Source organism: Siniperca chuatsi, linkage group LG6, assembly GCF_020085105.1.
Source record: "Siniperca chuatsi isolate FFG_IHB_CAS linkage group LG6, ASM2008510v1, whole genome shotgun sequence".
Taxonomy (NCBI): Eukaryota; Metazoa; Chordata; class Actinopteri; order Centrarchiformes; family Sinipercidae; genus Siniperca; species Siniperca chuatsi.
Genome location: NC_058047.1, coordinates 19,470,106 through 19,491,303, shown reverse-complemented (window position 1 = coordinate 19,491,303; position 21,198 = coordinate 19,470,106).

The window sequence follows — 21,198 nt, the reverse complement described above, 5'->3', positions numbered from 1 at the left end:
GTACTTGAGTAAATGTACTTGTACTGTGTAATGTCGTAGAAAAGGTTTCAGTCGTAGTCATCTGGACACTGTTTTCAGAATCAAGACATTTCGGCTCCCATCCGGAAGTCATTCTCAATTGTGAAAACAATCATCACAATTGAGAATTGTGATGAACTTCCGGATGGGAGCCGAAACGTCTTGATTTTGAAAACAGTGTCCAGACGACTACGACTGAAACCTTTTCTACGACAGAACACTCCTGGACGAATGAGGGACTACACTGTCTTGTACTGTGTAATGTAAATGTACTGTTACATTCCACCACTGGAGTTGCATTACTTACTACTAGTATTATTTAATTTTTTATTTTAAATATAAGAAAAAAGTTGAATTTCCACACACTGTTGGCACAGCGTTTAATAGATCTGCAATGTTTTAGTCATGGACATGTAATTGTCCATCTAATAAATTAAGTGCTGTCAATATACATTCAATATCAAGATTCTTCCTTTTGACCCAAAGTTTTACCCCTCTCACTGTTCATCAGCAGACTGATTACTTTTATGATCAAGAAATTAGGCGTGATTCAGGCACATTGGAGATTGCCCTTGGGTGAGGGGGTGAATGAACAGCTCAGTTACTTCACCCAACATTACACCAGTTAAGTGTTATCCAACCCTGTTAGCTAAAACCTGTTGTTTAAACTCTACTTTCCAATTTGGTTAAATTTTACAGGGAAAGTGCATTAATGTTGTTTTAAAAATTGCTGGTTTCCTTACTTTAAGGTGGAGCCAAAAAGGGAAAACCATTAGCTTAGTTAGCTGTAGGCTCCTCGGTCAGGCTAACAAATGGACTGCACTGAAAAGCAACATATCCGGTCAAAAGCTTCTAAATAAATCACCCATTGAAAAAACACTACTCAGTAAATTCGATGACATGATTATATTATGATGCAAGACGTCAACTGAAGTGAAAATAAGAGATGGAAAAAACAAACAAATAAAAACTATATAAAAATACTATATAGTGGCTGTTCAATGAAAACCATATAGCCTACTGTCATATTTGCTTACTTTTCTGATAAACTGAAGCTTCAAATACTCGTTCATGGTTTGAGAAAATTCTCCAGTCTTGGGCTAAAAAGAACCCTCTAAAAAACCCTTTAATTAATGGAAAAAAAATAATTGTAATGAAGCTAAAAACAAGGCTGCCATATAGGCCTACAGTGTACCGAGCATAACTCAAAGTTGCACATCGAGCAGGTATTGTAGTGTAGTACCATCAGTCTTCCATAGAGAGAGCTATTGCTCCGTAAGATACACTATGACTGGCAATAAATGCCTGGAGCAAGACTTTCTGCATATTCAGTAAAGAAAAATCATAAAACAATCATAAAAATGAGTAAATCAGTGAGAGGAATTGTCATTTACCTGTCAGTTCATATTGCCCGGTGTAGACAGACATTTACATCACCCTTACTGTACTGTTGCTCCTCTCCTCCGCCTCTCCCTCGTCCTCTCTGGGGAGCCTATCAGGCCATTTCACATCTGTTGAGTGGTGGAGGACCATGAGGACCTGTCAGGGGCTCTCATTCACTGATGTTTTATGGGACTGAAGCCTTCCAGTGCTGCAGTACTCGAGTGATAGGAATAGAGGAGAAGGAGGAGGAGGAGGAGGAGGAGGAGGAGGAGGAGGGAGGTGGACGGTGATTGCATCCCACCCTGTGTGCAATTCCACAGGAGCATTTGTGGCATCCTTGTTCACTCTCCTCTGCAGATTTAAGGTGACTGCATGTGCCAGCTTTGGGATAATTTACAGCTTGTTTACACCTGGCCCATGTCCCATCAGATCTGTGAAAAACTATGAGGGAGTGTATGTGACACCATGCAGTCCTTCCTCTCTCCATCCCTCAATCCCTGTGACTCTCCACTGCTATCTATCTAGCTACCCTCCCCCCACCCACCTTCATTATGATGAATCTGATTAATGAAGAGGTTGAAACAGTGCCAGTGGGTACTCTCCTTGATTTGACTCTTTTCTCCACAGCTGAGCTCCACATACTGCCAGCTGTCATCCATCTCACCATCTCAATATTTGACTCCAAATACCTACTTTTTCTCAAAAACTACTTTTTGTAGATATACAACCACTAGGCGTATTTAGGTATTACCAAAAACATTTTGTATGGGTCAGAGGCCTGATTGTTGGTTGTTGTTGGTTAACGAGTATATTGAGATCAGGGTGTGTGAGGCAATCAGCACAATAACATTGTGCAAATTAAGGGGTTTATTTACCCAACTTTCAATGTCCAAACCACTAACAAACCATTTTTACTTGGCTATGAACACATTTAAGATTTAATAGGGCAAAGTGATGCAGCTCTTTCTAGCCTCCTATGAACTGTGATCCAAATCAGAAATTGAGATACATGCATTAAGAATGAACACACTAACTGAAACATTTATACCTGTCTGGCCAGACAGTGAACACAAATAGGGCAGGGGGACATACAATAGCCTACATTATACTAAAGTAAAGGGATGACATTAACATTAACTGTAGATAGTTTCTCAGTTTGATCCGCAGCTTTACTTTGCTCTATAATTTAACAACTTTACTGTGCGGGGGGGGTCTACTCTGTCCTTTCCTGTAGAGAGCCTTCTCCCTGGATTTTAAGGGGAGTTGGGGGCTTCTTGCTCGATCTAAAGTCCACCACCAGCTCCTTGGTCTTGCCGATGTTGAGCTGTAGGTGGTTGTCCTCAGACCACCTGACGAAGCCCCCCACCACAACTCTCTACTCCTCTTTGTCCTCGCTGATGCAGCCCATGATGCAGGAGTCATCCGAGAACTACTGGAGATGACATGTTCCAGAGTTGTGTTTAATGTCAGAGGTATAGAGGGTGAACAGAAATGGTGGAGCTCCGATGTTGCTCAATACCACATCTGTCAGGCTGTCCAAGCCTGCATGGCTGAGAGCTTCTCTGCAAGAAAGAGGGGCTGAATAGTATTGAAAGGCACTGGCACTGGAGAAGTAAAAAAACATGACTCTCAATGTGCTTCCTGGCGTCTCCAATTGAGAGTATGCTCTGTGCAGAAGCTAGATGATGGCTGATGTGGATTAGTACGTGAAATGGCATTAGTTTTGCAGGTTTTTTGGTCATTAACAAAAGTATTGGACGGTGGTGATGAAAAGTGAGGGGATCAACAAAGTGATTAGAATTTATCTTGAGGGGGACATGAATGCGTGAACAAAATTTCATGGGAATCCATCCAACAGGTGTTGAGACATTTCACTCATAACCACATGCCAACCTCATGGTGTTGACCCGACTGACATTGCCATCCCTAGAGCAACACCCCTAGCACGCCTAAAAACAGAATTGAATTTAATTGAATAACACACATTAAGTTATGACTTAAGATTTTAGCTCCCCCATGAATCCTGAAGAGTTGGTTCTGACCAGTTACCACACCTATAGTATATATAGGTAAGTTAATACCTAGGCAGAAAGATCAAAACTCATTACTAATAATAAATAAAGTCAGTATGATAGTTATGAAACAGCCTGTCACTGTTTAACTGTTTTAACTGGGAAGCAGAGTTTCATGCAGAAACATTCACTGAGCAAAGGTCATGATGTTAACTCTCAGCCTTGTATGGTACATTGATACAGGGCACAGTCAGTGCTTAACTGATGAGTGTAAATGTGAACACCTGCATAAATATGTGAACATGGCATACAAACATCTGCCTACATACACACTCACACACTGATAATGCAGTTATGTGGATGTGGTTGATGAGATAAAGCTGAAAACAATACATCCAAAAAAGACTATAAAGATATTTGATCAGTGTCTTTTCTGGTATTGTTTCTATCTATCTATAACAATGACACACTGCTCATAAATCAGACAATATTTCTCACACAGTAGCTATCATCACTCATAAGACCAAGAGGAATAAATGCTCTTATGCATTGTTTTCAGATGACTCTGAATCAACATCAACATCTTCACTAAACAGTCTAAACAGAGACTCTGTTGACTCTAATGGGCCAACATCTGGAACATATGCAATGTGCTGCCAGTTTTTCCACAAAACTGAAAAAAAGACAGGTGCTTTGTAATAACAATCTGGACCACCAGGGGGTGGTGTAAGCTGCTGAAAAAAACTTGAGCTGAAACCACTAAAATCCCTGAGAGTTGATGTAATTATTCCCCTTCTTTCCTTTTGCCTCCTCCAGCCTTTTATTGCCAGCAGGATCAGTGAAAGATCAAATCAAACCAATTTGAAGAACAGTGCGTATTTTTCAAGAGAGTATTTCAGGTTTTATACTGAAATGTTTTAAATATTTTACACTAAATGCCTGGAATGTAATAACCTATTGAGAATTATGTGAGGAAGTGAGGAGAGAAAAGTGCAGCAATAAGAGGCAGATAATGAAATAAGAATCATGAGGGATGAAATGTATGAGAAGGGGAGAGATGAAGGGAAAATTCAGTGGAGTTGTGTTGGCAGACAGGGCCATAAGATCTAATTTGGCAGTTGGAGTGGGAGCAGAGAGCCCCCAGGTGGACATACTGTATAGTGAAAAGCACAAAGCAGAAGGTGTGGAGTGTATGACTCATTATTGCTTAGATTAAAAAGAGGTGACTATGGAAGACTGGCATAAAGGCAGGCATATAGAAATGTTGAGCTTTATGGATGAAAGCTGATATACAAGTCAGAGCCTTTGTTTTGAAGACATACGTCAACATGTTACAGATTATCTGTACATGTGTTGAGGTTTGTATATGAGGACAAGTACAACTTAAGTAATTGTAACATCCCATCTGGCTTGCCAACATGGAGGTCACAATGACAAAGACAACTAGCAAACAGCTAAATGACAGTCACACAATGCGTTGGAGAGATGTTTTTCGGTGCAACCACCAACAACCTTGCATCTATAGGTACAAGAGGTAAGGAAGTAGGCCAGTTCAGTTCACTGCAGTAAGATAAGCTCCGTAGTTACCCTCAGCCCAGCACATATTTAATTCACTTTACTGGAACTACTTAGCTATGTATGAACTCAGAAAAGCACTGCTTACTTGGAAGACTGGAGGCTCTGCAGTGTAGCTGTCAGGAGTGCTTTGCAAAGCATGCTACTGTTTCCTTTATATCTCTTTATTTTTTCATCCAAACACATCTTTCCACCTTTATTTTGACTGATTTCTAACTGGAGTTTGATAGCTGTACATTATGAGCAATAACCGCAGCAATCGTTTGCACAGCTGTGTGTCACAGAGAGTGCATAGGCCTAATTACAGTCAGCAGCATGTGTGGCTGTGTAGGTGTAATTGGAAAATCAGCAGGGTTTGTAAGTAAATGTGTGGACTTAATTGGCAAGTCAGCAGGGTGTACAGCTGCACCCTCTGCAAACAGTGCAGGCGCGACATAACACATCTTCATGAACACAAATACCACTGAGGTCTTGATTATGTGTGTTTTTGTCTCTGCAGTTCTCCACAACACTGCAAAGGCATGCATGGAAAAAAGATACAGTATGTGACCTGTAAGTAAACATTTTTATACTTCCATTGCATTATGGTGTGTAATGCCTATGGCACCTTCCTGGTTCAGACACATCACACCTCCACAAACTCACCACATACTGCGATCGCAATGTCCCAAGCTTAATTCAAGCAGGGGATGTTTTTTGCACATAATTCCCCCTCTCTCTTTCCATTTGTTTCCTGTCACCTCTAAACTGTCCACTATCGCTTAAAGCTTAAAAAATCCCCACCCCCTCCCAATGAAGAAATGCATTAGGACAATCCACACACAGATTTGGTAAAAGTTATGCATCAGGTGATCCTAGCTTCATAAACTTACACTGTGAATGGAAAGAAAGTGCACTTATCAAGAGACAGCACAACAGCTGGGCAAAAAGAAGCCAGATAAAGTGGAAGAGTGGAACCATATTGTTAAATGAGTTAAACTTAGGGACTGTACAAAAATTATTGGGGTGGTTAGCGGGGGGTTGAACATTATGTTTCACTTTATTAAAAAGCAAGGCCCTCCAGAACATTATTAATATTTTGTTTGGACTTTCAACACCCTCCCTCAATATATTTAATATAACACTGGTACTATTCATTTTGCCATTAGTAAAAGGAAAAGTGCAAAAAGAAATTATGGCATGTAACCTTAATGTGTTAATGGTAATAATTGTATCAATAATTTTCAAACATAAAAATGATGCTTACTATTTACTAAATATTCAAGCCCTTCCTTGTTTTTGAACCATGTCACTCTCACTTTCTAAATCAGTGGCCAGCAGATCAGACTGTGGTTGTACTGGACAGCTTGCAGGTGTTAATGTGTGAATGTGATCAGGACGTTCTTGAAAAAGAGAGCATTGCTCTCAGTGAAACTTTATGAATTTTTTGTTTTGTTTTAAAAGAAGTCGATCAAGCTTTCCATAATATCAGAAGGGTTGTTCATGCTGCAAATGAAACACCCAAGAGCAAGGGTTTTTAGGAATAACGTCAGAACTGTCCCGTTCTCTCCAATTTGGGGAAAAGGCTTTAAACTCAGCACTTCTGACCCTGGATTCAAAACATGGGCTGAAAGTGGAGTTACTAAGATTATTTACCTATACAACAATGATAGGTTCTTCACATTTGAGGCATTAAAACAAAAATATAAAATTCCCAGTACCCATTTTTTTAAAAGTATTCACAAATAAAGAATTTTATTACTAATAACACAACATGATTCTCTAACTAAACCCTCCCTCTCCCCTTTGGAAAACAACAATGAAAAACCATTTTTACGGTAATCACTGAATATCAAATATACAATTGCTGTGTTCTGGGAAAATCTACTAAAGCCACCTCTGATGGCCAATGGCTAAAAGGACTTTCAAGCTGGCTACTGTATCTATAGAAAAAAATTATATTTGCATTAAAGGGAAAATCCAAAGACTTATTATTTGGGGATCATTAATGGACTTCCTGAAAAATAGTCCCATGGAGGATTTTTCAATACAAGAATTTTATTTATCTTAAAGTATCCAGTTGTGACTTAAGTAAGATTGGACAAATTTGGACAAATTGCATACCATCAGTAGTTTTCTTTTACCTTTTATTTTATGTATTTGTTTAACTATTCATCTTTTGAGTATATTTTGTTGCATTTGCTTTTCTTTAATGCAGTTTTATTTATAATATGTGTATACAGTACATATACTGTTTTTTCTTCTTTTTTATCATGTTTGGTACGTTTGACATAGATTCAAAACAGAATAAATACAATGGTAAAAAAAGATAAAGATAGTGAAGCCATTTTCTTTCTAAATGCAGCTGCAAACTGTCTGCACCTTCTTTGTTTCCAACTGTGTGAGACTATTTGTAGTAGTTTGATCATTTTCTCATACAGTGCAGTTTTACCCAGACAAAAGAATAAAATGAACAGATTTGAAAGAACAGAAGGTTTTACATATCAAAGTCTCTGTGGCAGTAACACAGTCCCAGCGACTCCAATTTGACAGACAATACTGCACAGTGCAAAATTGGCCAATTATCCTACAGTCTGATATTATATCATTAGTACACCGCCATGTTTAAAAAAAGGGTTTGTAACAAAAAAGTCTTGATATTTTTGTTAAGTTTCACTATTTCGTCTTCAAAATAATAGCCTTATTCTGTTTGTGGTGAAAAGACAGATTCTTTTTATGTTCGGGGCACACCAAAAACAAAAGTGTCCAAAGTAGGCCATTACATACTTTTGTAGTCACTGAGATTAAAAGAAAATAGATATAATATTTGGCCTTTCATCACTTTCAATCAAAATGTCATTAACAGCTATAATTCATTCATTCATTCATTCATTCATTCATTCATTCAGTGTTTACCAAACTTCTCTATGTAGGGCAATGTTTCTCTGTTATATGAGCTGCCTGTGTGACAAAGCTACAGAACACATAAATGGCAGTCAATTTGTAGATGTCAGAGTTTATTGGGGCAGCAGAGCAGAATAGTGTTTCATCAGTGAGGTCCTTTGTCCCTTTTCAGCTCCCTCTGTACCCTCTTCAATGCAACCTTCATTTTTGCCTCAATCTCTTTCCAGTAAACTGTCCTCATTTTTTCTTTGCTTCTGCACACAAATATGTTTACCTGCTTTATGTAATGCAGAGATTACCTCTGCCATTGTCCAGCTGAGCGAGTTGGTGAGGCAACCAGGCGTCTCCATGGAAACCCGGTTCAGGGGTTAGTAAAATGCGGTACACTGATGCATCACGACTATACTTTGAGTGAATCCTGGGTGTTCGTGCTGTGTCGTTTCCTCTTCGAGTTAAAACGTATATATTAGTAGTACAACATGTACATTTCATTAGTACATTTCATGTTTTTAAACCCACACTGAGAATGAAAAACATTTCTTTGTTTGAATCTTTTTTAAAAATACTCTTCACTCTTTGTGTCTGTGCTTTTATTGCATTAAATTTCTTGTGTTAAAATGTTAATTTATTTTATTTGATCTTATTTTATTTGTATTTATTAAATCCTAATCTATGCATTTTTGGTTTTGTGTCTTTTTGTTAAGCATTAACTTGTTTTTTGTGCAATAAAGACTTATAAGTCAAGTTATTATGTTTATTACTTTATTATAAAGAAATAGCGTATTTGATGCCTATTTCTGATTTCTTGATAATCTCAAATCTATATGCTGAGCTTGAAAGCATTGGAGATATCTTTCTAACTTGACCTACCTATATACACAGACTCACACTGAGACATTACCACAAACATACTCACATCACAAACATTGCTCTGTGCGTTCAGTTAGAGGTTTGTGGATGAGTGTGTGTGTTGTGGCTATAAATTTGTGTCAGTGTGTCAGGCCCAGTCCTGGTGATTAGCTGTGGTCCTGATGCACTGTAACACAATGCGGGCTGGATTAATTGAAAACTGAGCCTCCCCCGAGCCATTATAGATCATTCGCTGTGATACGTCTTATCTTGTGCCTTGTCTTACCACAGTCCACTGACCGCAGCAAGACTGAAAGTGAGACCGACAGGACTGATACACGGCACTCTCTGCCTCTGACCTGGTCAGCTCGGCTTCACTGCTCACCTGAAAGTCAAAGATTCATCTCTAGATCACCATTTGTTTAAGGACAGATCCACTGTGAGTCCTTGGTTCAGTTCAGGCTTTAATAAATCAGATACAAAATGTAGTGTCACAGCAGACTGTTGCTTTGGACATAAACATCTGCTAAAAGAATGTAGGCTAATGCAGGATATTTCATTTGTGCATAACAGTGTGGGTTGTGATGCAGAGAAATTATATAGTTGTTAAGTACTTGAAGACATATGTCTTTACCCTGTGTATACTGTAGTCATACATTTGAATGCCTGTGAGCAAAGATACAGCAACTCCTTGAGTCTGTATGTGAAGATCGAAACACAGTTTATGTGGTGTGTGTGTCTGTGTGTTCTCTTGAGTTTTAGACCTTGAGAGTGAGGACATTTTCACAAAGCAAGGACACATTCTCAAAGAGCAGTTTGTTCTGGACTTATTCGCTTTCTTGCAGAGAACCACTCTAATGTCAGATCAATAAATTTGAAGGTACCACCAGTTAGCTTAGCATAAAGATTGGAAACAGGGGGAAACAGCTAGCCTGGTTCTGTCCAAAGGTAACAATCAGGTTTTAATTCTCTGTAAGAAAACAAATAAGCGTATTTCCCAAAATGTCAAACTATTCTTTAAGAGGTTAGAGCTGTTAGGATGAGGTTAGGGTTCAGGTTCATGTTTGGTTATAAACAGTTATAATTACTTATAATGGGGGAGGGGGGGGTCCCAAGATAAATCTGTGTGAAGAAAAAAAAACTTTTTCTTTTGAAATAATGAATACCTTCAAACAAACAATCTGAGACAGGAAACCTACTCTTTGGCTCAAAGCCCATGTCCACACTAAGACCATAACCTGTTAGGGTTAGGGGTGGCAAGAACAAACTGCTTCATTGTAAGAGGCAAAAATCCAAAAAGGTTGAGAACCACTGAGCAAGGGAACACATTGTGTCCTCACAAGTATAGTAATACAAACATATGTGCATATGTACATCTGCATTTACACCAGTTTTTGCACTTTCATTCAGTGTTTAGTTCTCTGGTTGTGCGTGTCCATATGTGCACAATATGTAGGTACAAATGTTTGCATCTCCATTATCATGTATCATCACGATTCATCACTGCTCTGTGCTATACAATGAACAGGATGAGAAAGATCACGGCCTTGCATCGCATGAAAGATGAAGAGGGAAATTTACTCTTACCTTCAGACTGATACAAAACAGGTCTGAGCAGCCTTCCCCTCCCTTTGTTCACATCCACATCCACATCGTACCCGCACAATGCCTGTTTCGAACATCAGTATATTCTCCTCGTCTTCCATGCTGTAATGGCAATGTACAACCAGGTAAAAAGGTAATGTAAAACCAAACTTTTTAATAGGTAATTGGTTGTAATTAGATAATGATGATGAATGTACTACACTGCAGAATATTAAGAAAAAATTTACTGCAGATTTAGAGTCAGAGATCTCTGTTGATATGCTTATTTAAAATGATTAAATTACTTGATTACAGCCACTGGTAATTTTATTAGCTCTATATTTAATTTTATCATTTTCCCCTGATTGCCTCAGTTCATGCACATCCAGTTAGAGCAGCTGAGTAACCAAAACATCACCTCATTTCAATAGCTTTTGTTCAAATACGCTGAAAAAGACCCACTTTTTCCTGTAACCACACCCACATCACATTGCATGAGTACAACTGGTCTCCATGACCATAGATTAGCAGCTATATGTGTTTGTGTGCATGTGTGAGTGTATGTTTCTTCCTGGAACTTTGTGTTCAATGATATAAGACGCTCTGTTCTCTAATAACCCAACGAGAAATGAAGCATTAAATCATCACTTTTATCTAGGATGGTCATCAAGTAACATGAAAGGAACCGAGCGTCACACAACGTGCCATTTATAATTCATTTATGTACAAAGAAATCTTTTTTCATTGAAAAGTGTTATGCTGAATACCAAACATCCTCCCATCCAACTGCCATGCATAAAAATTAATGCATTAAAAAATAAAAAGCAGTAACACTGTGAAGTATTCTAAGTTGTTTTTCTTTTTGGGTATGTGTATACATGTATGTATAAGTGGGTAAAAAAGGTGTTTTTTGACTTAATAATGTTTATAGTTATAAGATTACATGCTTCACAAAACCCTCTCTCTACGTGTCTCTCTTTCTGTGACAGTCCATAATCCATTTATTGCTTTTATCCACAGATTGCACAACTGATCACAAGTTGCAATCACAAGATGTGGAACAATCACAAAGTCTGTGAAACAGGACAGGAAGGCAGGAATATCTTTGTTGTCTTGTTTGTGTCCTCATTTCTGAGGCCGACATGCTGCACCACATTTTTACAAATGCAATTTATTCACAGAAACAGTTTGATTAATTACTGTACCAGGTTTTTCAGGTGTGAATAGACTCTCTTTAACACTTAAGGGACTAAAAAAAAGACATGTGAAATGAATAAGTGAATAAATCCTGATCTGGGTCAGTTGAAGTCCTGGGACAAAGTTTGATCTATTATTCACAACTTCTGGCACAATTAGCATCAGGTCAGACTAATTAGGGACTGTTTACTGATACTTTGTTATGTAATGAGAAATCCTACACACTAAGAGAAGTAAGTAATGCCTACATTGCATTATGTGTACCAACTAATAACAGACGCTTCAATTACTGAGGTACGACATAATGTACTGCTTTTGGTACATAGCCTAGCACAGCGATTTAAAGTAATTCAGTTTGATAAATTGTTTCAAATAGTAGTAAAGAGAGTGATGTGATTCAATGAGTAATTAACTTATCAACTCCAAGTATTTAAATATAAACTTTTCTACAATTTAGTATTAAATTCAATATAATCATTAAACCTTAACACTTTTCTCACTTTATTTCCCACTAGAACGACTGTGAGCTGCTCCTTTGAGTCCAGACCACAGTTTAATAAACCAGTGGCTAGTGTTTTACAACTTACGAACACTTTAAACTGTAGTTTTGTGCAGGCGATGGCATTAAAAGACCTTTCCTTTTTCTCAGGTCACCTAAAAACTCTCATGAGAAAAACAATGTCGCTCTGATCTCATCTAATGTCTCACTATATTGAATCTGGCCAGAGATTACATTAAAGCTCCTGGGTATGTCTCTGAATATTACTGAGGGAGTTATGAGCAGGAAATAATAAATCCATGTCTAAATTCCTCCAGCAATCCAATTTATGCAAGTGACAATCAACTGTACTGGATATATTTCAAAAATACCTGGTGCTATATCTCTTTTTTTTACACACAATTATGCAGCTATGAATGTTTTCATTGCTCTACTCACAACTGTATTGAAAGAAGGATGGCATCATTTATACAATAATGAGTATTAACCACAGATTCGCCACATACCAGCAAGCTCTAAATGTCTTGAATTATCTCTAGAAACTAATGAAGCTGCACACAGTTGCTGCTCTCCAACTGCCACTTACACAAAAATATATTGACACTGCAGGTAATTCTCGCAGTGATATCAGGCTGCTGTAAAATGTGATGGCTTTGTGTATGAATGTAAATACGAAATGTAGCTGTGCAGGATGTAGAGGGTGAGGGGGTGACTAGCTATGCAGACATTTTCCTCCCATCCTGGCTGTAAGTAGGTCCCCCTCCCTTCCTGTTCTCCCTCTCTTTTTACCTCGCCCCCTCCCCACTTCTGTTCCCATCTCAACCTTTCCTCATCTTTCACTTCCTGTCTCTTTTGTCCTCCCTTTTCTCCCACATTTGATTTCTCCTATATTTAGTTTTTGTCAGGTGTTTTCCCTGTATTAACAGGCATATCAATCAATGTGTAAGTGATAGCAGGTCTCCATCCTGTGTTTTGAATTTTGTGGAGCTTCCATTTGGTTTAAACTTCAATTAATCAATCAATCAGTCAAATTTTATTTGTAAAGCACTTTTCATACAGGTAAGTACAATTCAAACCCTAACAGTGCTGGAGACTAATGCACACAGAAAATATAAATGATAGACGTGAAATTATAAAGACAATAAAAAAGATAAAAGACTAGAAAACATTTAAATTAATGATAAAATATTAGATAATGGATATTTATAAAAGTGAGGCTAAAAAATAGATTTTATGTAATGTTTAGGTATATCAGCACTTTTAGTGACTCTCAGATCCTCAGGAAGGCTATTATTTAAATCTTTTCCTTTAATTTGGAAGAACCAAAAGACATGTTCCAGAGGCCTTCCTGGTTCATACATTGCAGGTATATCAGATAAATTAGGCTGGCGCAAGACCAGGCAGAGTTTAATAAACTAGTATAAAAAAAACTGTATCAATATGAAAACTGACAATGTAATGATTTTGAAATGATTTAATATACAGATTGCGCCTTTAAGGTTTTTCCCCCATCCAGCCTCATCTCCTTTATAGTCTGAAGGAGAAGACAGAAAACAGCACGGAGCTGCTTGATTAAGTGATTAACTGGTTTCGCAGTCTGAAGATTTGGTACTAAGACCTGTTTCACTTCCTTTAAATGACACGTATCAAATTGCACTTCCAAAAGTTTGGAGTTGGGAAAAGTGTCAAAACCAAATCATGAGTTTATATGAAAAAGATTCCCCAGGGCACAAAAACAACCTGTAAAGCCCTGCACGGAGCCCTCTCCACCAGAGCAGTTGCATAATGGGAGCTACTTTAATTGTGTGTGTTCCTTCGATTAATCTGGCTTAGAGAGAATATTAATGCGTGAGTTCCCAAACACACATGAACAGAATCATAATGTTCTCATTATAATCACTGAGCTCTCATTTACATCTGATGCAGAGAGGAGCTGTGCCAAAAGGGCTGTGCTGATGTCTATTATGTAAGGAGCCCAAAGTGCCTTCACACTTTTTATCACCAGGGGTCGTTGTTTCTCTGCTGTAGGTTATTATTCAAAACAATCCTCTCCACATGACTCTAATAAAACCAGAGAAGGAGAGGGAGGACATACATAAACAAAGACATGTCTCTCCTGCTGAGAGAAAAGACTGTTTTAAAAGGACCGAAGAAACCAAACAAAATAATCGAATGATCTACTGCATCATAGCAAGCCAAGACAACATGTTTGTTTTTATTCGGAAGAAGAGAGGAAAAGCATAGAGTCACAAGAGAGTGTAATGTGGTTCAAACAATGCAGTTTACTGTAAAAATGACTGAAACATAGACCCGTGCAAACACACTTATGTAGTATAGAAGTTACAGAAAAAAATAGGTCATTATAGTTCATACACAATCTTTAAGGCTAATTGGTTTGTTTCACTGAAATATCCATGGAGGTCTTTCACACAGGCCAGCAAAGAGAAGCTGTGTTTTTGAAAGTGGAAAGAAGATTTTAAAACTGAGCGCAACAAAAGACAGTGATTTCTAATAAAAACTGGTGGAAGGCATGAGGATAATTGGATGTTCTTAGTTTATCTGACATGATATCTGATGATGATATCTGACAAGGCTCAAAGATGGTGGAGAAATGAGAGACTGATTGATGGAGATGATTGGGGTTAGAAAAATTAGGCCACCAGGGCATAGAAAAGGAGAGTGGAAAACAAGATAGAGAAAGAGAATCTGGGAGAGAGTAAAAAGAAAAGCTTATTTACACTAGATTTCATTTCTTGTATCTGGCATTGGCGGTTAAGTGTTTTTGCTTTTATGAATGTTTGTGTCAGAGCAGGAGAAAGACAGATAGAAAGAGACAGAGAAAACAGAAGGAGGGAAAGGGGAAGAGAGGACGCTTACATGTGTCAACGACTTAAGCTGGACAGAGATTTTAGACTGCAACGCTGTTGTAAGGCAGCAGCGAGAGTCTGACAGTGTTCTGGTCTGATTTGTTAAGCGTGTGCATGCAGCTCATACCTGTTTGTGGGTTCATGTATGCATGGGTCATGCGCTGGTAAGTAGGTCAGAATCACATGGTATATCATGCTGATTCATCAGAGATATGTAAATCCTCAACAGCATGGCGGAGGCCCATATACAGCCCACCACGCTCATCTTAATTCACCTTTTAACGATACAAAAAAATTTGGGACGCAGCCTTCTGTGTATCTTGAGGACTGAATGACAATCGCTGCCTCACTGCAAGACTCAAGCCTGTGTAGTTAAAAGATTATTTGTAATGTCTACAGGTGCACATATTATTTCATTGTTTTTGATGCATGTCATAAATGCCATTTGGGTTGCTTTAGCATAGTCATCGAAATCATTTAAGACAGAAAAGCTGTAGTAAATTCAACAGTCTGGACGTTCAACAGGTGATACGACTTTTTTTCAGGGGGCTTGCATGTTATGTAATAATCCTTAAGATATTCATGAAATCAAATTCCATTTTTGATATTTTTATTAAAATTATGTCTGCATTTTCTCAGCAACAGTCAATGTATTTATGTTCTGTAATTACATCTCTGAATAGCAGTTTTCATTGTTAGTGGTGGAGTCCGCCATTCCCACAATGGATTCTAATTGCCTCCGTATGCACGAGGGAATCACAGGAAACAATACAGCATGTAATCCAGCGTTACTCTTTGTAAGTTTATCTAATTGATATCAGCCTCACTGTTTATTGTTCGCTCTCCCACAGCCGTATCAGAGGTATTAAGTTTTCCGTTAATGCTAACCACACATTTCCTACTGCAGGTAGTTCACATTAAAAGCCTGGCTTGCTCTTCTGTTGTATTTCAGACAAAGCAGCTCCAACACAAGGAGTGTTAGCTGTGGTATTAACCTGCACCTGTTGTTACCACCAATAACCATAGATGTCGCCAAATCAACCAGGACCGAACTCTTAAGGATTACAACATGCGCATTGTAATTTCAACACTTAAAGTTGCAAAGTGTGATTGTATAATTGTTTTCATATTTAGCAGAAAGGAAGAAAAATAGCTTCTTGGGCAGGAATCTATCTCTCAATCTCTCTCTGCACAGAGGTAGATTGATAGAGGGTGTGTGAGAGGAACGGAGAAAGAGAAAGATAGGCCCTTAACAGCACTTGAGTGATTGACGGTTTGTCAAACACTCTGACTGCTGCAGGCTAAGAACGCTGAGCAGCCATGGGTATAATTTAAGATCTTACAAGCGTGTGTGAAATTAGAAACTTTCCTCCATTTGATGGCTCTGACCAAAACACATGTCATCCAATATAAATTCAAGGGCCAATGTTTTCTGAATGTAGCACAAGCAGAGGATTGTAGTTGCTTCTTCAGCTCCTTCTTGAAAGTTGTGACAGTCATCATACCTGCTCAAACTCATTCCCCAGAGCAGCTGTTGGGAGCAAATGAATCACACATTTTTTGTGTTGACGCAGGATTATAGTTTGACATTCAAACACATGCATTCGTGTAAAGACACGCATACATTTACATGCACACATAAGCACACACGTTCGAGGTGTGGCTCAAAACCAGTGATCAGAGTTGGTCATTAATCTGCGCTTATGGCTGAACATACAATCCACTGCTCTCTTTGTTCAACAGGCTGCGGTTGAAAAACAATCCTCTTGATGTAAACAAGTATGTGTGTTTTTTTCCTGACTCCACTTCTGTCGGAGGTAAACAGGCGTTCTCTGAAAGCCAATCTCGCATGAAAGGAGACCACAGCTGTGAGTGTGTGTGCATATCAGTGTGTCTTGCCACATGTCTGTGTATGAGTCTTTGCACGCGCATATGTGTGCATTTGTGGGTGTTACCTCACCTTCAGGGCAGATGATTCATTACAGACAAACCATGGGGTCGGGGGCCCTGTCAACGGCTGTTGTCATGGAAGCAAGTGTTGGAAACAGCAGATCTCCTTTCAGTATCATCTTCAGATTGTTGGGACATCGACTTGGCTTTCTCTCTTTCTTTGTTTCACGATGTTTCTCCTTATTGTCTCTCTCTCTCTGTGTAGTGTCTCTCCATCTTATCTCTTGCTCATGCTTTTTGCTTCTCTGAGATGATTTCTTATTTTTGTTAGTTTTCGTTATATGTGGATATAAAATAATTAATAAATAAAATAATAAAAACAAATAATTTTGTATGCTTAATCTATGTTCAACTCTGTTGTACTTTTGCAATTCTCAAATATGCTAAAATGCTACTTATACAATGTAGCATTTTTCACTTTTCCAGTGCAAGAAGAAATCTGACTGTTAAAATGGTTCCCTGGTGGACACACACCAGGTCATGCTCATGCTCACATGCACATATCTTCTTTTCTCAGAGAATCTGCAAGTAATTTCCACACTGTAGCATGCACACACATTGCGTAGACTAAGACCCCGTGACCCAGCTGTATGTATGGCTGCCATATTTCTCTTCTCTATCGATCTTCATTCAGCTTGCCATCTCTCTTTTCTCCTTTCTGATGTTGAAACCCAGGCTGGCCTTGGTAAACTGGTTTGTAGAGAGTAATTACATGGTATTTACATACCATTAATCAGGGCTGCAAAATGCTAAACTACCTGTTTCTATTTAATTTCTCACTACTTTCAACTAAACACATTTGATACTGTCGATGCCTTGTACATATTTTACATTTAAAACGTCGATGCCTTGTATTTTTATTGGGATATTCACCATTGTTTACCTTACATAACATGAATGGATGATTTGGATACAAACAAACAGCAAAATCACTGCAACCTCAGCCACACTTGAAAAAAAACTAAATGAAAACATGTTTTTCACAAAACACACATCTGAGTTTTGGTGCAGTATTTAAATGAAAATTGCAATAATAAAAACAAACAAACAAAAATCCCATCACCACCTAGTTCCCTTTGACTTTGTAAGTGATGGGCAAGAACTCTCTCTCCACTTTCTTCTTTTTTCTCAAAACTGGCTCAACATCAAGGGAAATCTTCATGTCTTTTGAATATTTTAGGAGGGAGCCACCTGTAAAAGGTGGTACCCTAGCTTTCTCTTCACCCTCAGCTGCCAAACGGACCTCTGCAATCACAGCAGTATAGGCGATGGTGTTTCAGGGTTATTACACAGAAACTACCACAAATGTTTCCAGGCAACAAGTTACAGCATTAAACATAGAATTTGTACGGTATTACCTTGAAAAAAAGGGAATGTTTGGAACATAAGGGACAATGAATTCCAGCATTTTAATACGGCAATTACCAATTTTGATTTCCAAGAATTTTCAAGTAATTTTGAAGGTATTACGCTGATAGTAGCCTATAATATTGTGAAAACATCAACCTACATTACCTCATTATTATCAGGTTATTACCCCATTAATGTCACCATATTGCCATTTTTTAAGCCAAATATTGCACTGATATAACAATTTTATTGTTAGCAGGTTACAATATTGTTACCAAAACATTACTATAATATTTCTAAATAGTTTTGCCTCGTTGCAATCTTTAAATGTATTTCCCCAATTACCTTTTGTTTTTGGCCCCTTATTACTCTGTTACATCAATTTCAGTCTAATATTACCCAGATATACCCATTGTTAATACTAGGCTATTACCTGGTTGTTACTGTTGTAATTATGTGGTATTACTTAGTTATTACCTCTTTATTATAACCCCACCTCTTTATTATTACCCCACTATTACCATGTTATTACCCAGCTGTAATGTAAAGTGCCAAATGTGTAAAGAAACAGACACCTGTGTGACTGATTGTATTTGATTATATTTGACAAATATTGTGGAACACTTCTTTTACAGTGTTTTCACTGGAAAATACTTGTATGGATGGTGTGTGACCAGGAGTGGGTTTAGAAACTTTTGAATGGGGGGACCAGATTGGGGCACAGTTTTAAAGAAGGGAGGGTTGTAAAATGTGTAAAAAAAGACTCAAATTTAAAGCCCTGTTTCTTTCTCGTGAAGTTGCATCTCTTTTGCATCACTTTGTACTTGTTTTGTGATGCTTTGTAGTCGTTTTATGTGTCTTTGTCGTCGTTTTGCATGTGTTTGTGGTCGCTTTGCGTTACATTGTGGTCATTTTGCATCACTTTGTGGTCGTTTTGTGTCTTTGTAGTTGTTTGACTTTCCAACAACAAATGTTGGCCACCCCTGGCCACCCCTCTGGCCCTTCCCCTGTATGTGAAGCACCAGATACGGGATGTACACAAAGGTGTGTGCAGACATGTACAGACATTAGATGATGTTGACAAAGGTAACAATAATTATATTCATCTTTCATTCACATGAGTGCACAAATGAATGATGACATCACTCTAATAACATGCATTGTAACCATAGAAATTAGGAGAAATTAGCACTTAATTAGCAATGAAGGGAATGGTGGGGAAAAAACAGCAGATGGGAGGAATGAGATATGAAGTAATGAACTTTCAGGCCTTACAAACAAAGCAAAACAAATGCCTTTGGATCTTTGCAGCTGACTAGTTATTCAAAGACGACGGAAATGAAGGGACTTAAATCAAGTTTAGAGTCACATTGTGGTTGGAAAACAACATAAAGGTCTATGATTGTGCCAACTATTTAAAGGTGGAAACATTGATTTAGCTGTAGTTTCACCTGTGTAACACACTGAATACACAATCTCATCTGAGCCTGGATCTTCATCCTGAGAAGATAAATATCCCAGTCCCAGTAGCTTGCTCCTATTTAATATTTCTCTAAGACTCCACAGCTAAGAGTTTATATCTCACAGACATAATCTCTGCCATAATCTCTTCTGGTCCCAGTATTACCTATTAGGCTGTCTAAATTGATGTATATTCCTCCATCCTTTTATCAGACCCCTGTCACAACTCTGCAAATGCCTGTGGTCGCTTCTTCCTGTCATGACTGTCAGATGTGATATTATCTAGATGGAGGCAGAGAAATATCGACAGACAACAGGACAAACACTGTGTGCGGAAGCAGCGAGGACAGATACACCATGGTAAATGTCAGCTTTAATTGGATGCCTATCGTTTAAATATTGCCCGTCAAGACCAAATAAACAGCATGACTCCCGATGACAGGATGTGAAGCTAATATACACCTGAGGGTAATACATTCAGCCATCTCTGGTAACAACAGCTGCTGAGGGAGGACAAATACCAAGTCAAAAGTGAACTGAAGGGCATTCCAGTTTGCCTCTTATTTGTTTGTTTAGTTCATTAGCTTATGCTACCCATGTCACATCTAGTTCACCTTGCCACAAGCATAATACCATAGTTGATGAGGTTTTAGGTAAGCAGCGGAATACTAAAGCAGCAGCATCAGTGCTTCAGTTTAAAGGTTATTCTGAGTGAGAGCAGGGGGGAGCTTCCTATAGGCGACATAGGTGGCCGCCTAGGGCGCCAGAAAAAATTAAATTTTAATTAATTGGTCCTTTGTTGCCATCAACTGTCAATGGATGAATGAGAGACATTAGCAGACAAGATCCTCCACTGACCAGTAGTATTAAATACAATACAAAAACATGACCCTGGCAGTTCTTTCTTAACCTTGGCAACGGCAGCCAACAAAGCAACTCAAAGTCCACTTAACTCGCTTGTTCTGGAGCTTTCACATGTATCGCATGGTCCTCATCAGCTGATTGCGTTTGCTCAGTTGCCATTCAGATGTAGATGTTCGAACTTTCCACTTTTTTGGCATTTGAGCAAACTTAATCTGCTGATGAGAACCATGTGATACAGTTGAAAGCTTCAGAACAAGCATGTGAGTGGATCTTTAATACAGTAACTGTTTTAACCATCACAACTTGGAGGAAAAGGAAGAAGCACCCCGCAGTTTAGCACACTGACCTATTGATTTGAACCTGTTGCAGGTGAAAGATAGGTACAAACCAGATTACAGCCACACAGAGGGTTGGAGTGAGAGAGATTAGTGGGCATGTGAAAGGGGAGAAGGGAGAGGATTTAGCAGGATGAGGGAGAGGAGAGGATGGAGGATTACGGAAGCCAGAGCCTGGATCCCAAAATAATCCTCTCAGTATACTGGGCTTTATGCGCTGTGGGGCAGAGGCTAGTTTGAGATATTAAATTGACATTGCATTTATGTGCCATAGTTTGAACATGCAGAAAACACTTCCAAATGTGTGATCATCACCACCACCACCTCCACCTCTGTTTTAGAGGAGGTGTTGGATTTCTCCTTTAGTTTCT